Source organism: Miscanthus floridulus, chromosome 9 (assembly GCF_019320115.1).
Source record: "Miscanthus floridulus cultivar M001 chromosome 9, ASM1932011v1, whole genome shotgun sequence".
Taxonomy (NCBI): domain Eukaryota; kingdom Viridiplantae; phylum Streptophyta; class Magnoliopsida; order Poales; family Poaceae; genus Miscanthus; species Miscanthus floridulus.
The window spans coordinates 137945498-137960708 of NC_089588.1; positions in this window are offsets into that span (position 1 = coordinate 137945498).

The following is a 15211-nucleotide window of genomic DNA, read 5'->3' on the forward strand; positions in this document are numbered from 1 at the left end:
AGAACCGAGCGCGGGCGCGGGCCGGAGGGAAAAAGAGGGATTTTGGGGATTTTGGGCCGACGTCGGTTTTTTAGGTTTTGGGCCTTTGCCGAAGGCCCAGATCCAGGGCCCTCGGCAAAGATGTTTTTATTTTTTTTTAAAAATTCTTTGTCGAGTGCCCCTGACCCAGCACTCGGCAAAGACTTCCTTTGCCGAGTGCTGGGCCACGAGCACTCGGCAAAGATTTTTTTTAAAAGAAAAATTTCAAAAACGGTTAAAAAGTCTTTGCCGAGGGCCTAACGGTGATGCCCTCGGCAAAGATTGACGGCAGGGGATGGACGTCGTGTCAGGCGGTGTTGCCGAGGGCCGGACATTTGCCGAGGGCAAAGAATTATTGTTGCCGTGTGCTTGTATTTGCCGAGTGCCCGAGCATTTTCCCTCGGCAAATCCTCAGGCCCTCGGCAAAGATGCTCTGTCCGGTAGTGCTGGGTACCAAGTTTTCGGTCTGTAGTCTTTCTTCAGCTCGCTTGGTCCTGCGATTCAATCGTGCAATCTAGCGAAAAGATCGACTGCGCGACTACAAGTAGAAGAAGCGATTGTGCGGCGTGGAGGGACTTCGTGCTCGACAACGCTCGGGGTGTCTTCTAGGTCGTCATGCGTACTGTCCGAACTGAAGATGCAACTGAAGGAAGCAGCAACGACGAGGAAGATGAAGCTAGTGTTTCGTGCGCAGGTGCTCCCCTGGCGGCTTGCCAGATGAGATGACCCCCAGGGGCGCCATGTGCCCATGTCCTATGTATGCCAATATGTACATATATACGACTACAGTTAGTAGTATTTCTACTTCATCATGTCTGAAAACTGCAACGTGCTGGCAGTCCAATTTGGGTGTAGAATCATGCAAAGATAGATACCGCATTAGCCATTACTGAAGGTGCATTTGCCCAGGGCGGATCCAACCGGGGGGGTGGCTCGAGCCCCCCTACCCATACCGGAGCAGTGGAACCCTCTGTGGAACTCTTATGAATTTTTAGACAAAATTCTATAGTGTAGGAGGGGCTGAGACTTAAGATCGAGCAGCAGTGTTGTTCAGCCCCCCCTGAAATATTTCCTGGATCCGCTGCTGCATTTGCGGTTTATAGTTTGTAGTATCATGGCTGCCAAAACATTCCGAGGCTCTGCTTTATCTACTGATAGTGAGATGCGGCAGCATATGATGCCACAGTTGATCTTCTATGTTTGTGGTGCATACAAATGCTCATTAAACTAGGCCTCGTTCGCTGGTCTAAAATTTGGCTGAAACTGGCTGAAAAACAATGTTCCGGCTGAATTGTTGTGAGAGAAAAACACTGTTCCAGCTGAAAAAAGAAGCCAAACAAGCCGAATATGGGGTAAGCGCATCTCTATAGAAACTGCTATAAAAAAGCCTATGTATGTATTGGGATGATTGAGACTAAATTAGGCGCACACACTACTCTAGAAGACTACACTATGCATTGGGACTGCACTAACTGTCGTCAGAGTCTGTCAATCCATAGCCGGACGACTGTCTCCTTCAACTTTTTAAAACTCTTTATTAAATGACCTCTCTAGCCCTTCCACGCTTGAACTGTTTAAATTACCATCCTAAAATTGTTTGAATTACCTTTCTGTTCCACTTAGGAGTGATTTTATAGATAGTTTCATTAATTTTAATTTTACGATTAAAAATCTAGAAAACAAGTAATGGTTTTTAAATCACAAGAAGTATCTCAAGTTGTTTAGGTGTCCCTTAACTCCAAAATAGAATAAAATGTCTCGTTCAACTCTCATAATTTTTAGAATGATTTCAAGACGGTTTCATGGTTTTTATTTTTGGAAATAGAGAAACTACAAAGCACATAATAAAGTTTTTAGACCACAGAAAGCGACGCTTGTGAGAACTCTATAGCCATCCTGACATTTTACAGTGGTATCGACAGTATTGTAGGCGCTTATCATCCTTTCGCACCCACCGGAATGGACAACAAGGCTGGGTAGACGTGAACAACAAGGCTAGGTAGCGTACGCACCCTAGCCCTCTCACTTGTAAAGCCGTCCCCTTCATCTATAAAAGAGGATGTGCTTCCTCCAACAAAGGGACCGACTCTTGACAACACAACACACAGTCAAGCTGCTACCAAGCTCTTGGCATCCTTTCGACCCTTCCATCAGAGACTTGGGACCAGTCCATCTCTCGACCGTTTGTACCCCCTACTACGAACCGTTTTTCGGTGCTAATAACACGAGCAGCAACAGACTGGACATAGGGACATTCGGCCCGAACCAGTATAAATCTTGTGTCCTTTAGCGCACCATCCGGGCCTAACGCGCATCACTATAAATTTACTTGCCGGTGCTTGTACGAAACACCGACAGTTGGCGCGCCAGGTAGGGGCCTTTGCGCGTTCCAAGTCAGGCCTCGGATGGCCACCCACACAATCAGCTAGGTTCCGAGTGCACACGTGCGTTTTGGTGGCCTAGATTTCATCGTCACACTAGGAGGAGAGCTGGCACTGGCCCACATGGCCGTGTAGTCTCTCCCTTCCGTCAGCCTTAGCCGCCGAAGGCTTGAGGGCCAGCCCGACGACTCCCTTGGACCCCAGTTACCCAGGGAGGCCCCGCGCTGCATCACCCTCTCTCCGGAAGGCCCCGTACAGAGCCCCCCGACAGCGTTTCTGTTCGGTCTCCGCAACGCCGCGGCGACCGCTGGCCACCTTCTGGCACTACGCATGGTTCAGTCTCCCATGGACAGCGAGTTCGCGGGGACAATTGAAAATGATACAGAGACTCTCCATAGGCTCCTCATGTAGGAGCCAGGATCGTCCTCCAGCTCTGACTCCAGCAGGGGGAGCCATCACCCTTCCCAGGAATGCTTCATGGCGCAAACCCCCGAGGGGCACGTCGAAAGCGTCTCCGGGGAAGAGGCTACACCGACAAGCAACCCTGACGGCAAGTCCAGGGAGGAGGCAGCAGCCCCATCTCGCTTGAGGATGGAGCAGCTGAGAGCCTGCAAGCTAAAGATCGATGAGGCCGGACAAGGGCTCGTCCGGGAGTATGCGGACATCAATCGTGAGATCGAACGCCGCGAAAGTGGTGGGCGCGCGCGTGCCACGGCCCGCACCGTACACCAGAGGATCCTCTCCGACGATGGGACCCTTCCTCACTTCGCTCGGGCGAGCCAAAACATCGCCGCGGCGACAGCCTTGCTGCACGGCCTTCCAGAGGCCGCGACGTCCGAGGATCGCCGGGCCCGCCAAGAAATTCGCACGTTGCTCGAGCGTGCGGCGGCGCAGCAGGCGGAAAGCTCATTGTCCCGATGACGCGAGCCCGACGCCAGCCAGCGCACGCCCTCGGTGCGCCCCACCAAGGACACATCCGTTCACCAGACGCCGCCAGGTGGCAGGCAGCACACCACCGTCCCAGTACATCAATGTCTCGGCCACGACGGCGATGTACGCAACACCATCGACGCCCGTAGGCGCACCCACGGCGACATAGGGGAAGGAGCCCACCGCAGCTACCATCCTCGACGCGGCGGACGCTACGACAGCGGTGAGTACCGGAGCCCGAGCCTCGGCTTACCAGGCCCTCAGGCCTTCGGCCGACACATCCTCAACGCTGCCTTCCCACCAAGGTACCGACCGCCTACCAACATCCCTAAATACTCTGGGGAAACAAACCCCGGGCTTTAGCTCGAAGACTATCGGCTTGCATGTTAAGCCGGTGGTGCGAGTGATGACGATTTCATTATTCGCAATCTCCCACTATTCTTGGCCGATTCGGCGCGAGCATGGTTGGAGCACCTACCGTTCAACGCCATTCAAAGTTGGACGGATCTGACGGAGATCTTTGTGGGGAACTTCTAGGGCACGTACAAACGCCCCGAAAACCCATGGGACCTCAAGAACTGCCGCCAGAAGGCCGATGAAACCCTCCGCGGGTACATCCGGCGCTTCTCCCGGCAGTGCAACGAGCTCCCTAATGTCGCCGACGCCGACGTGATAGGAGCCTTCCTATCCGGGACAACCTGCGAGTCTTTGGTTCACAGGGTGGGGCGCAGGGGCCGCCGTGTCATGTACGTGCTCCTCACGCGCCGCCGTGTCATGTACGTGCTCCTCACACTGTTATTGCCTGGGTACCAAGTTTTCAGTCTGTAGTCTTTCTTCAGCTCGCTTGGTCCTGCGATTCAATCATGCAATCTAGCGAAAAGATCGACTGCGCGACCACAAGTAGAAGAAGCGATTGTGCGGCGTGGAGGGACTTCGTGCTCGACAACGCTCGGGGTGTCTTCTAGGTCGTCATGCGTACTGTCCGAACTGAAGATGCAACTGAAGGAAGCAGCAACGACGAGGAAGATGAAGCTAGTGTTTCGTGCGCAGGTGCTCCCCCGGCGGCTTGCCAGATGAGATGACCCACAGGGGCGCCATGTGCCCATGTCCTATATATGCCAGTATGTAGTACATATATACGACTACAGTTAGTAGTATTTCTACTTCATCGTGTCTGAAAACTGCAACGTGCTGGCAGTCCAATTTGGGTGTAGAATCATGCGAAGATAGATACCGCATTAGCCATTACTGCAGGTGCATTTGCCGTTTATAGTTTGTATTATCGTGGCTGCCAAAACATTCCGAGGCTCTGCTTTATCTACTGATAGTGAGATGCGGCAGCATATCATGCCACAGTTGATTGGCTAGTTCATATCGTTGCTGGTTTGTGAAGAAGTACTGCTGGCTGGTTTGTGTGAGAGAAAAATACTGTTCTAGCTAGAAATTTACGATCATTTACGATAAGCCACAGCCAAACGACCAGGCTTGTTTGTGGTGCATACAAATGCTCATTAAACTTTATTCTCTATAGAAACTGCTATAAAAAGGCCTATGTATGTATTGGGATGATTGAGACTAAATTAGGCGCACACACTACTCTAGAAGGCTACACTATGCATTGGGACTGCACTAACTGTCGTCAGAGTCTGTCAATCCAAAGCCGGACGGCTGTCTCCTTCAACTTTTTAAAACTCTTTATTAAGTGACCTCTCTAGCCCTTCCACGCTTGAACTGTTTAAATTACCATCCTAAAATTGTTTGAATTACCTTCACTGGTAGAGAACCGAGCTTTACTCCCGGTGGGGAACCCCCTCTAGTCCTGGTTCCCCACCCGGGAGCAAGCATCCGGGACTAAAGGGGGGGTCCTTTAGTCCCGGGTCAGGAACCGGGACTAAAGGAGGACCTTTAGTCCCGGTGGGTAACACCAACCGGGACTAAAGGTGCCTCCTGACATGCCACGATGGCCGGCACCTTTAGTCCCGGTTGGTAATACGAACCGGGACTAAAGGTTTTTTTTCTTTTTTCTTTTCTTTTCATTTTTTTGTTTTCTTTTCAAAATAGGTTTTCGAAGTCGTATTGTACGCTGCTAATTATACATTTATACGCGCATATAGTATGTTTCGGTTCAAGCACAATGAACGTATTAAATCACACAATTCAAGCATAGAAATATATATATATATATATATATATATATATATATATATATATATATATATATATATATATATATATATATATATATATATATATATATATATATATATATGCATGCATTCATCATATATATATATTTACATGCATGCATGCATATGTGTATTTTACATTATATTATTTCATGTGCATATATTACAAAAGATTGCATTACAGTTGTTGTGACATAACAAGTTTCCTCTCATCCTCTAGCTTGGCTTCAATGGCAGTGTTGGGTCGAAGTAGAACTCGCCCTTGGAATCGATGACCTGCTCATTAAAAAATCCGGCTATAGACTCTTGAATTGCTTTGATTTGGTCTTGCCGTATGACCTTTTCCTCCAACCATCGAGTCTACAGGTTTGAATTAAAGGAAAATAAATTAATATATGTACATATATATATATAAAGACATAGTAACACAATCAATAATAATAATTAAATGAATATATAGTGTATTTTTAACGTACTTTGAGTCTCTCTGTAGGAGTTCTTTGGGAGAGCACCTTGATAAACTTGCAAACATAGTAACCACAGTAGTTGTTCCCCTGTTCCTGCCTCAGACACCACTTTACGAGAAAAAGATTTGTCATCCAATCTGGTGATCCGGTGAAAGCTATATGTTTAATTAATAAAGATGATGCGATTCAGGGGACTTACTTTCAAAGGGATTACATTCAGTGGCGCTTTGCATTTTTCCATGTGTTGCTTCTCAATAAAGGTTTTCTAAACACTGCCCAATAAAAAATTTGCCACGTCATCAGATATAGTTAATCATCATGTTTGTGTGTATATATAGTTGCTAGAGATCCCGAAATTACCTCTGGATAATATCTATCATATCTTGGTAGTCCTGTTGTGGTTTTCTCATCAAGTCATAGATTATCAAGTGACTTTTCACCAGATTGATGTCCATCAATATCCAGTGATTGCTGCATGTGTTTATAGGATATAACGCATAACACTCATTAATTAACTAGAATCAACATATGAGCCATTAAGGATATGATCGACATGATTAACACTCACTTGAAGTTATAGGGAAAGAGTATATCCTTCTTGTGGCGTTGGTTCACTAAGAAGTTCATGAGGTTACTCTCTGACTCAGACTTCCAATTAGTCTTTGGAGTAATTGGGTCTTTGAATACTATATGGGGATCAACAAAACCAATTTCATTGCAGCCTTCCTTTCTGAGCTCTGTCATTGTAAATCTGCATATATATAGTACTTGTTAGGATAATTTATATGCATATACACACATATGATGAGTTTAATAATAGATCGAAAGAATGATTACTTACAGGCAATAGCAGCTAATGATAACTTTGTCCAGAGAGGTCAGGTGGCATAGTTGATGAAATTCTGCAAAGTCAACATACATAACATCATCGCCACGGAACCAATGTTCGTCTCTAATTCTGACACCAACGCAGAAGTCTCCACTGGTAGACGCCTGCATGTACCACTTGTTTAGCAGGTACATTTGCGTCCCCAGATCAGATAAGGCTTGAGGGTTGTATAGACTCTGGCCTAGTACAAATTTTTTCTTCCAAATATCAACCTCCGCCGCACTCTCAATGTTTCCATCACCAAACATCTGGTAAAGGTCGAGACCAGTCTCATCAAGAAATTCACCAAGGTGATCCAAATCGACATCCGGAGGTATGTTTGCCTGATGCATTAATCCTAAATTCGAACCATATTCATTACCAACAACTAGCGGGGGGATTGATTGGTGCGCTTATTGTCCGAGTTGGGCAACTCCTTTCCCTGCCCGCTTCTTTTTCTGTGTCGCCTCAATTGACTTGGTGAGAGTGCGGTCATAGTCTGATAACGTTGATTTGGACGGCTTACGAGATTCCCGCTGTTGTTGCTGGTAAGAAGTCACCTTTTTTCTTAGAATATCTGGAGCTACGAAGAAGTACGGTTTCTCCGGGTTTCTTCTTGCTTCTTGATTCATTTTAAGTTTGTCATAGAATCTAGACATGTCTTTTTTATATGCATCAGTTCCTTCTTCCTTCTCTTCAGATATTATTTTGGGAATAACCCTTGGTTTCACGGTGGCTTTCTTTGCAGGCGGGGACTGGTTCTTCGTTTGAGGGGCTGGCCTCTTGCTAGGCTTCTTGGTAGGCGGGGGCGGGGGAGGCGTTGGAGACCTCCTTGGAGGTGTTGGCAGCGGCGTTGGAGACCTCCTTGGAGGTGGCGGCTGCGGCGTTGGAGACCTCCTTGGAGATGGTGTGGATGCAGCCTCGTCTTCCAACACAATGTCATCGTACAGAGCACTATGATGATCTGGCGATTGAACAATTGGATTTAGGTTGGGGGAGGATCTGCTACAAAAAAAGGAATGACATATTATTATGAGCAGATTGTTAATTATTTAAGCCAATACAAATTAATGATGTAGTGTTTTCATCCGCACGTACCTATGGTGAGGTAGTTCAGGAGGAGGTGGAGCCGACATCCCTGGAATGATGATGTAGCGCTTGCGCCATAGAATGAATGTCTTCTCCGCTTCTCCTAGAGTCTTCTCGCCATCACCTCCAGGAATGTCAAGAGGCAAATCACTAAAACCTTTTTCGGCTTTATCTACCGAGATGGTAGCATATCCTTCTTGGATTATATTCCCATGAATCCTTGGTGTCTTGGTTCGGTCGATAGGATTAACAAGACCGATGGCCACCTTGATTGTGGAATTCTCCTTCGGAATGTGTAGCTCACACGTTGTACAAGGTTCAGTGACGTCATCCATAGGGAAGCGCAGTCCTGTGTCCCCTTGATTTGGTATCTCCGTGGAAGCGCAGCTACTTTTCAACTGAACAGATTGGCTAATGTTGATTCCTGGCTCTGATGCCTGCTTACTTGCACTCACTGCTATTTGCACTTGCCTTCTGATTTCCTCCTGCATTCTCGCTTCAAGGTTTTTTTCCTGCTCCTGTGCTTCACGCACCGCTTCCTCCAATCTCTGGAGCCGCTGTGCCTCTTCTTCCTTCTTTCTCTGGCGACTTCTGTAGGAAGGTCTGTCCTGAGGGAATCCATGCTCCCACGAGACACTTCCTTTGCCTCTAGTTCGGCCACCATGTTCAATAGTCCCGATGGCGTATGTCAGCTCATCCTTCTCTCTGTTGGGCCTGAACGCACCACTAGCAGTAGCTCTCTGAGCATAAAACAATCTTTCTGCTGCTTCTTGCAGTCTTGCGCCATAAACGCACTTCCCTGTCTCCTGGTCTAGTGTTCCCCCATGACCGAAAAACCAATTCTTTGCACGTTCTCCCCACTCGAGTGATTCTGGTCTGATACCCTTGGCAAGAAGGTCTGCTTCCATTTTGTTCCACTTCTTAATGGCAGTCGGGTAGCCACCTGATCCCAAGGTATGGTGGTATGTCTTCTGTTGGGCATTACGTTGGTTCTTTATCACCCGACTCACACCCTCTTCTGAAGTCTTGTACTGTACAAACTCATCCCAATAGGGCCTCTGCTTTGAGATCGGGCCTGGGACAGTAAAATCTGGTGCTATGTTCTTCTTGACATACGTCGTGTATAGGTGTTTCTTCCAAGTCTGAAACTGGGTGGCCATCTTCTTCATTGCCCAATCCCTAACTCGCTCCTTCAATTCATCACCATCTATTATATCATCATAACCATCTGTTTGGAGCGTGAAATGTACCAAGACATCATTCCAAATTAACGCCTTGTCACGATCGGAGACAAAACTGATATGAGGAGCATTGGTCTTCTTCTTCCATTCACGGGTACTAATCGGGAGCCGGTCCCGTACAAGGTAACCACAGTGGTGCACAAATTTCATTTTATTCGCCCCCCCCCCGGTTCTCCTGTATCCACATTGAACTCCGAGATGATGAAGCGGCCCTCCAATGGCTTTTTGGGACCTCGAACATTTTTACTCTTCGTTGTAGTTGTTGATGTCGATCCAGAGGGCTACAAAACATAAACATTATTTTTAATGTCATGAGCACACATAAGACATATGATAATATATATAGCTAATAATAAAAAATATATACTTGGCCAATCTGTTGTTGCTCATTTTGTTCAAGAGCTAAGTACTGACTCCCATCATCTGCATCCTCTTGCACGTTATTTTTAGCACCATCATCGCCGGCAACTTGAGTGCCAGTGTTGATCAAATTCATCATCAACTCATCCTCATCCATGTTTCTCGGGTCGGCCATCTAGCTTCAAAAAACAAAACCAATATATAGTACATCAACAGCGCGGTTCGCCCTGGTGTGATTGTTTAGCATTAACGATAACGATAATACGAATGTTGATCAACTAGGCCACGAGAAAGGGCGGTGTGACAAGAGTGGCGGTGCTCCACTCCACCGTATATATGTCTGTACACATGGGTGAACGAGGGCGGCGGTGCTCCGCCGTATACATAGAAATGCATGGACGAACGAGGGCGGCGGTGCTCGCGACGTATATATACATGCATATGAATACAAATGACGTATATATACGTGTCGGCGCGGTGGCCGGTGTGCTGACGACGACGACGTGAGGCGGGCCGGCGTGCTGACGACGACGACGACGTGAGGCGGGCCGGGGCGGTGTCGGTGCGTGATGTTGTGATCCTATGTACCATGTGAACCATGTAGTCATTCATCATATGAGAAAATTCTATGTTGATAATGTAAGTATAAGTCATTATGAAATGTAAGTATATGTGTCATTCATCATATTACTTTAGCAACATTAATATATTATATCTGTATATTCAAAGTTCACAAATGAAGAAACGTTGAAGTTTTCCTTCATTTGTCTGTAGCCATGCATGCAAGTCCAACCAAAACTGCTTACATCATCACATGTGATATTTTTTATAAACTAAAAAACGCTTAGTTTACAAACTGGGTATCAAAATTGAGTTCCTATTTGACCATTATATATCCTACAACAAATCCTTCAAAAAAAAGACCCTACATGAATATATTTGGATAAAATTTCGTTAACAAACATTGATCTATGAAGATAGAAAAATTCTTCTATTGAAACTGCATCTTGGAATAATGGCATATCATATAGTGATGAATATATGGCGGTTGATGGGCTGGATCATTTTCAGCTTTAGTGACAACGACAATGGTTTCCAAATAATATATAGCGTGTTTATTATACAAGCCATGGATTTACATCGATCTAATTAATTTCTAAAGTAATTTCATTGGTGGTCCTTAATTAAACTTGTCATGAGTTCAGGTCCCAGTGATCTTAAAATGTATTTTAGTACCATAAAATGCAGTTTTTGACACTCTAAACTTGCTAATTTATCCATATAATATCCAAATATTCAAAACTTGCGTTAAGATATGGTTTTGAGATGTGAGCTTGACAACTCCATCTTTCTCTCTTTGGCCTCGCTCGCTGCATATATAGAGTTCCAAATATTCATTTTCAGTTCCTAGATTTTGTGATTCAAAATTTGGAATTTTCAATCGACCTCGAGCGTTGACATGGCTTCCACCAAAGTTGTAGTTTTCGACGTGATCTATAACTCGGCAGTGGAGGGCTCGGGCGAATGTACAAAGAGATCGACGAACATATCACCTCGAGCTCGGCAGTGGAGGGCCTCGGGCGCGGTGGGGCCACGGGCGCGGTGGAGGGGCCTCGGGCGCGGAGGAGGGCGCGGTGGAGGGCCACGGGCGCGCGCGGAGGAGGGGCACAGGCGTGCGCGGTGGAGGCCGCACGAGGAAGAAGAGGGCGGCGCCGGTGTCACGGAAGGCGAACGGACGCGGTGGAGGCGACGCGAGGAAGAAGAGGGCGGCGGTGTTCGACGAGGAAGAAGACGAGCGGATCGATCTGCGCCAGGCGCTGGAGGTTATATATGAGAGAGAATGACTCCCGGTGCCATCCACCAACCGGGAGTAAAAACCCTTTACTCCCGGTGCGTATTACCAACCGGGAGTAAAGGTACCTTTACTCCCGGTGCGTGTTACCAACCGGGAGTAAAGGTATACCTTTACTCCCGGTTGGTAACACGCACCGGGAGTAAAGGATTTTTTTGGCGGGCCACGAAACTGCAGCCCACCTTTACTCCTGGGTGGCTTCCCACCCGGGAGTAAAGGTGGCCTGCAGTTTCGTTTCCCGCCTGTTTTAAGCAATAGTCTTGTTAAATACAATAGAAATGCAGTAGTTTTTGTTAAATACATAGTAAATTAAATAAAATGCATAAAATTATTTTGTTAAAAATATGAATTTTCTTTTTGTTTATTGCACATAGGAAAAATCTATAACCTAACTTTTTTTATTTTTTGTTAGAATTATAAAACATAATGTAACTAATATCTATCGACGATGGCCAAGGTACACGACCTTTCGACATTTTTTCAAGAATACACCTCTAATATCACCGAAGCAGTGTGTGCATGCATTATATCCCTTGTTTGACTGTCCTGAAAGATTACTTAGAGCAGGCCAATCATTGATTGTTACGAACAACAATGCTCGCAGATCAAAGTGTTCCTGTTTGTACTCATCCCACACACGTACACCTTCTTTATTCCACAAAATGAGAAGTTTGTCAATAAGTGGTCTCAGGTACACATCGATGTCATTGCCAGGTTGCTTCGGGCCTTGGATGAGCACAGGCATCATAATGAACTTCCGCTTCATGCATAACCAAGGAGGAATGTTGTAGATACTTAGAGTAACAGGCCAAGTGCTATGACTACTGTTCTGCTCTCCAAAAGGATTGATACCATCTGTACTTAAAGCAAACCTTAAGTTTCTTGCGTCATTTGCAAACTCCGGGAATTCTCTGTCGATTGCTCTCCACTGGGACCCATCAGCAGGGTGTCTCAACATATTGTCTACCTTACGGTCTTCTTTGTGCCATCGTAACAATTTTGCATGTTCTTTGTTTCTGAACAGACGTTTCAAGCGTGGTATTATAGGAGCATACCACATAACCTTGGCAGGGATTTTCTTACGCGGACGTTCGCCCTCAACATCACCAGGGTCATCTCGCCTGATCTTATACCGCGACGCATGGCATAACGGGCATGCATCCAATTTCTCGTACTCTTTGACACGGTACAGGATGCAGTCATTAGGACATGCATGTATCTTCTCTATTTCTAGCCTCATAGGACAGACAACTTGTTTTGCTTCGTAGGTAGTGGCGGGCAATTTATTGTACTTCGGAAGCATCTTCTTTTGGATTTTTAGTAACTCTCCAAATCCCTTGTCAGATACACCATTCTTTGCCTTCCATTGCAGCAATTCTAGTGTGGTTCCCAACTTTTTCTGCCCTGCATCACAAGTTGGGTACAATAATTTCTTGTGATCTTCTAGCATCCGCTCGAACTTGATCTTCTCCTTTTCACTTTCACATTCTCTTTGTGCGTCACGAATGACCTGACAAAGATCATCAGCCGGCTCATCTTCTGCGGCTACCTCTTCTTCAGCTTCTCCCATTGCAGTATCATTGAAGCACGCACCATCAAGAATAATATCATTGTCGTCCCATTGTTCTTCTTCACCTTCTTCCATTACAACACCGGTTTCTCCGTGCTTTGTCCAACAAATATAGTTTGGCATGAAACCCGACTTGAACAAGTGTGAATGAAGAGTCCTTGAGTAAGGATATTCCATCGTATTCTTACATATGGCACATGGGCAGCACATGAAACCGTCGCGTTTGTTTGCCTCGGCCGCACGTAACAAAGAATGCACGCCGTCAATGAACTCTTGGGAGCGGCGATCAGCATTATACATCCAATGACGGCTCATCTGCATTACATGACATAAATATTATATTAAAACCTAGATCATAATTAATTATTTATACAACATGCGTGCCACCACAAAAGATACAAATTTATGAAAGCATCGCTACAATGTAGACAATCCCAACTACCACTAAAAGAACTAAAGCTAAAATACATTTCAGGAGCACAAGGATTTCACGACCAATCTCAACTAAAATAGACAGATCCCCCGATTGTGCAACATCTTTGGGCTTCTTCGGCTGGATCACTGCCTCATTAGCCGCCGTATCTGCCTGTTGTGCAAGATATTTTTGCACGAGTTCAACATACTCTTCCTCCCAGTAGAAGCCTGAACATCGTCCACTGCCATCCCACTGAAATTAAAACAAAAAATTAGAACTTTAATCACAACCATCATGAAAATAGGTATAAACTAACCATAATCATTAAATACGATAAAATAACTCACATTGCGATCCGGACACTTGTAGAAGATACGATCCTTGTTGGGACCCTCCTTCTTCACTCGGTACTCCATCACAATCTTCGTCTCATCACGACACTTGCCGCATGGAATGAGAGGAAGGCCCAGCCTAAGTCGCTTTGGAAACCCATGAGAGGCCGAGGACCCGGAAGCAGTTGCCATCTACTCTCTATACTCATTTTTTAATACACTATAAATTTCTCCTTTTATAAACAAATAAAATTAACAAACTATAAAATTATCTAGATCTCTAAACAATGATATTTTTAATGGTCATTGTGTTCTCGTCTTTTACTGCGGCAGGTAAGTAATTCACATGATATTTCCGTAAATTAACAGAAGAATGGGAGTGTACACACATAACAGACTAGTGCGACGATATCGGGATGTGTGAATAAATAACCATCCGTACTAGTTGACCTTGCTTACGTGATCATCTCGGCGAGCATTTCTCCACCGGACGGCACCGTACTTGGTCAAGGAAGAGCTCTGATTCTACGAGGAAGGGAACACAGTCTTCCACGACCGTTGCCGCTCTCCCTCGTAGAATCAAAGCTCCTCCTTGACGTCCGTTACCGCTCGGCAGAGAACATGCTCGCCGAGATGAACACGGTCCGCAAGTTCAACTAGTACGGATTTTCTATAATTTTCTAAGTTTTTCATTTCATAAAAAGTTAAAATAAAAAGTACGGTGATTGACAAACTACTGCGACGATATCGGGATATGTGAATAAATAACCATCCGTACTAGTTGAACTTGCTTACGTGATCATCTCGGCGAGCATTTCTCCACCGGACGGCACCGTACTTGGTCAAGGAAGAGCTCCGATTCTACAAGGAAGGGAACACGGTCTTCCACGACCGTTGCCGCTCTCCCTCGTAGAATCAATGCTCCTCCTTGACGTCCGTTACCGCTCGGCAGAGAACATGGTCGCCGAGATGAACACGGTCCGCAAGTTCAACTAGCTACTTTAACCTTCTTTCGTGTAAATATGCAAGCTTGAAGTGATTTTGAGCTCAAATTGCTTACAAATGAAAAAAACCACAATAAAGAACCATATATATATATATATAGTGAACAAAATGAGATAAGACAATGGTGAAAAATGAGAGTATGAGATTGGTAACCTTTACAACTGAAGAATCGACGGAGAAATCAAAGAAATCGACGAAGGAATCGAAGAATGGATGGCGGAACAATGGAGGGAGGGAGGAAGCAAGAACACTACTGCAGTGAGCTTCAAAATACGCTGAGCTCGGGCTCGGGGAGGAAGAAGGAGACGGCCGATATATAAAGGGGGGACCTTTAGTCCCGGTTGGTGGATCCAACCGGGACTAAAGGTAACTTTCCAACCCCGGGCGCAGGCATGGCCCGGGAGTAGACCTTTACTCCTGGTTGGATCCACCAACCGGGAGTAAAAGTATACCTTTAGTCCCGGTTGGAGGCTCCAACCGGGACTAAAGGTCCCTGC